This window comes from Choloepus didactylus, chromosome 26 (assembly GCF_015220235.1).
Source record: "Choloepus didactylus isolate mChoDid1 chromosome 26, mChoDid1.pri, whole genome shotgun sequence".
Classification (NCBI taxonomy): Eukaryota; Metazoa; Chordata; class Mammalia; order Pilosa; family Megalonychidae; genus Choloepus; species Choloepus didactylus.
Window position 1 is genome coordinate 6,845,172 of NC_051332.1, and position 4,738 is coordinate 6,849,909.

A 4,738-nucleotide genomic window follows, 5' to 3' on the forward strand; every position below is an offset into this window, starting at 1 on the left:
AATCCCATTGAGTTATCTGGTCGCCTTGGCTAATGAAATTAGGTGAGAAGCACTGGCATCATCCAGTGTAATAAGAAATTACATATGTTTGTGTGTTTTACCGTCTTCTGCATCTTATTTACTTCCAACTTCATTGTGTTTTGTTCTAAGTGTTTTTTATAATATCAATATTTTAAAATTTGTTTAGACTTGCTTTGTGATCCAAAATATGACCTATCCTAGAAAGTGTTCCATGAGCTCTTGAGAAAAATACATATCCTGCTGTTTGGTGATATATTGTTCTACAAATGTCTGTCAAATCTAGTTCATTTATCATACAATTTACCATTTCCATTTACTGATCGATTCTCTTCCAAGATGTTCTATTCATTGATGACAGTGGTGTATTCATGTCTCCAACTTTTATTGTAGAGGTATCTACTTCTCCTTTCAGTGTTCTCAGTGTTTGCCTCATGTATTTTGGGACACTCTGGATTGGTGCATCAATATTTATGATTGTCATGTTTTCTTGATGAATTGACACATTTATTAATATATAGTCTCCTTCATTGTCTCTTTTAATTGTCTTACTTTTGAAGTCTAACTTGTCTGATATTAATATAGCTACTCCTGCTTTTTTCTGGTTGCTGTTTGCATGAAATGGCATTTTGTAACCTTTCACTTTCAGTTTATTTTTGTCCTTGTGTTTAAAGTGGGTTTCTTGTAGACATCATATAAATGGGTCCTGCTTTGAAATACAATCTGCCAGTATGTGTCTTTCTATTGGTGTGTTTAATTCATTAACATTTGGTATTATTACTGTAAGGCCAGTATTTTCTTCTACCATTTTGTCTTTTGAATTTTATATGTCATGTCTTATTTGTTCTTCTCTCTCCTTTTACCCTTCCTGATAATCTTCAGTCCTACCCTCTTCTCCTAACCTCTCTCTCCTGTCTTTTCCTATCAGCCTACAGCACTCCCTTTATTATAATTATTTTTATTGTCCCCCAAATCAGTAAAACTTTATTTGCTTCCATTCTTTCACCATTAACAGAAAACTGGAGAAAGCAAAAATGTTTTTTATTACAAAGATAAATGACCTCTTTACTCAGAGATCAGAACCTGAAAGAACAACAGGGAAGATAAAGTGCCCTCCTCCACACTCCCTGAGCTGACCCTTCTCATCTTAAAGACAAAGCCTTCAGTCCAGGGGCCAGGGGCCTGAGTGAGGCCAATTCAAGATGAGGGCCAAGAAACCAGACCAATACATTCCCATGATATAAAGTCAAACAGAAACTACACCAAGGCTCAAGTACCTGTATTTTACAGAACACAGGAACCAGGTGGCTACACACAACAAAACAAAATTCACTTCAGGCACAACTTTTTATTTGTTTGTTTGTTTTGTTTTTAAATCAGTAAAAGAAACTGGGTCTTAGAACCTGCAGTGATCTCAGCAGCAAGTTTGTGCATTTGTCTTTTATGTTCATTTAAACACATTTAAATTATCACACTGCTGGCATACCTCATTTGTATGAAATTGTGCACCGAACTAATTGTAGTAAAGTTAGCCCAATCCCAGGAAAATAAAAACTACTGTGGAAGTTAATTTTCACTGAAATCTAACTGAACTTCATTAAGTGGACTGACAAGATTATAAATGATATGAAAAATAGCATTTTAACATTTGGCCATCAACTTAAGGAAATGGTTTGCCTATACAAACTGTTTAATTTTTTTTAATTTTAAAAGGTAATGTGTTCTACCCTCCTACTATCTTCATAATTAAAGCACAATGAACAGGAAAGAAAAGAATGCAACTGAATGCTAAGGCAGAACATCTTACCAGAAGTAATGATGGTAGAGTATACACTAAATGTTGAGTGCAGAATTTCATGTGGCCAACAAGATAACAGTCAATATTTTTCATTTACATAGGCAAAGTGGATTTTGCAATTACCAGTTTGTTTAAATGCACCAAATAAAGCTCCTAAAATTGATACTATAAGGCACCACCTTAAGTTTTCCAGGCTACAGCTGTGCATAATTTTAAAATGGTTTTCTTAAATTTATTTATTTTTTCAAACATAACATGAGGAAGGTGTAAAGATTGGTATAATAGCTCAATAGAGTAAGTATTCCAGATTTGGGGAGGGAGATATTCAGAACCCTTCACCAGAACCCCCCCAAACTTGATCAGAATGCTTTAACAATGTGCTTTCTGGATGTGGTTGGTCAGTGACATCAGCTTAACAGATCTTTCTGCACCAAATCCCATTGAGTTATCTGGTACCCTTGGCTGATGAAATTAGGTGAGGAGCACTGGCATTATCCAGGGTGATGCTCTTCAAGTGATTGACCAACTGATCAGGTCTTGGAGTTGTAGCAGTCTTTGGGCCCTCACAGACTCACCAAACATTAGAGATTCTGCACTTGCTGGTGCACTGATTAAGAATCACTGTGAACTCCAACTCATCTCCTGTCTGTAGCTCAGTGCAATCCTGAACTTCTTTCACATGGAAAAACAGCTTCTTGCTATCTCCTACTTCATAGTTAATGAAGCCAAACTGATCTTCCACACACTCCAATGTGGCCCTATGCATGGGTGTGATGTTATAGGCCATAATCTGTGCATTTTGGCCCAGGACACACAATTGGAACCTGAAACTCTCCCCTTTCTTCAGGCAATCCCTTTTTGGCAATCCCAACTATGCAAAATGGATAGACTTCAACTTTCATACACACCCTCCTCCACAATCTCAACCATTCCTTGGTACTCAGTTTGTGTTGGATTCACACTCCTCAGGGGATGAATGACTTTACCAGAGTAGATGGTGGGATCAGCTTTCTCAGTAATGCCATTTACTGAGTGTGTTTTTTTCACTTTTTCTGCACTGACTTTGTTGTCTTTCCCTTTGGACAAGCCGTACTCCAGCATATCCCCAAGTTCCAGGCTATCAACATCACATGAGAACTCACTGTAATGGAAAAAGATTTCCTTATCATGATTAGCCATTTCAATAAATCCAAAATTATCTTTTGGAGTTGCCACATAACCTAAGCACCTCTTGCAATTGGAATTACATCCTAAAAGTCACACACAAGTTGCAGTCTGCTGCCCAGGCCTCTGTTTATCACTAATACTAAATACAAACTTATCTCCTATTTGAGGAATAGAAACTTCCACATCCTTGGCTTGAAAAGCAATAGTCAGTTTTACCTGACAAACATCATAAGCAATAATGTCATCCTCAGCCTCCTTCTCTTTGCCTTTATTTGGGCTAGTGGTTTGGGGATTGGAAAAAGTGGCTTCTTTTTCTACAGTGCCCAAGAAATGATGATCTGAATGGGAATGAGATGAAACCATGCCCTTGGGAAGTTTTTATTCCTAATAGCATGATTTCTTTGGGCAGAGAGCATATCAGAAACCACAGTAAACTCTACTTCATCTGCAACATGGAGCTGATTCCCATGAAGAATTTCACTGAAGTGAAAGAACATGCAAGCATCACAATCCACACACTTGATGAAACCAAAACCATCTCTCATGGCAGCAATCATACCCATTTCTCTGGCTTCATTAGTGAACTGGAATGTATTTGATAGAACTCCTATTTTGGTTGCTTGCTTTAGTTTGTCACATCAGTCTGTTGATATATTAAACCTAGTATGGTTATCATCCAGCAGGGTCACCTTGGATTTTGCATCTTTGTCTCCAAAAGGATGTTCTTTAGGAATCACAAAGTCAACTTTGATGCATCCTGGCAATGGGTCATTCTGGTTTTTATTGGGTACTTTGGCATCACTTTGGTTACAGTTCCTTCAAAATGTTTAATGCTCATGCCATCAAAAATGACTGTTCCTTGAGGCAATAGTCTGACAGCTGTTGCAACTTCTTTACCATTTCTGTACTTGATTGTGAACTCCAAGTCATCTCCAAACTGTAATATTTCTAGGTCACCCTTAAATTCACCATAGTGAAAGAATATCTCTTTTACTATATCCCTCTTTAAATGAAGCCAAACACCTCCTTCATGGCACAAAATACTCCCTGATAATGGGTGTGTTTCTTTTTCAACAGCATAATATTACAAGCACTTACAGCACCAGTATGTTTATTGTTATCAATTACAAAGTTTATTTTATATCTGGTTTCCAGCTGAACATTTTCTTCAACATCTTCAGGGGTGTAAGTCAGATAAAACACTTCTTGTCCATTAATTCATTCTTCAGGGAAGATTTCTGGTTTTATCTTCACTAGTTTAACAGCAATGTGTTTCCCAGTCTGCCAGTCAGATGATATTTCAAATTCAACATCATCTCCTACTTTTAAGTCCTGCAGATTGCCATTATACTGTGAACAGTGAAAGAAAAGTCTAGCTTGATGTTCTGAACACTGAATAAATCTGTAAGAAGTTCATAGTTTTTTGATAACCCCAGTTTCATGCAGTGCTGCTGAAGTACCATTGGGGTACCCATTGTGTCCATTGTTGTGGAGAAGGTTTGGATTAAAGCTCATCTCACAGTGATAAACAAATATTATTGCACTTTCAGTAGTACTTGCTGATTCTTCTTTTTCAGCACACATTTCAAAGGATGAAAAGTTCCTAGTATTAAAAAAAGAGCAAGAGAAAATGATCTATCAAGCTAATAAATGATACAACTGCTGCAGCATGAGGCAATCTCACAGTACAGCACTGAAGAAAACAAAGATTACTAGCAGTGTTGGGAAGTGTTCTTTCAAAGCTGTTGAGTAAGA

At 37.1% G+C, this 4,738-nt stretch overlaps 1 pseudogene; it reads right to left on the minus strand.

The window, feature by feature from the left end:
* Positions 1-2,185: 2,185 nt before the first annotated feature.
* On the minus strand, positions 2,186-4,498 carry LOC119520709 (annotated as a pseudogene).
* Between the last annotated feature and the right edge of the window lie 240 nt (positions 4,499-4,738).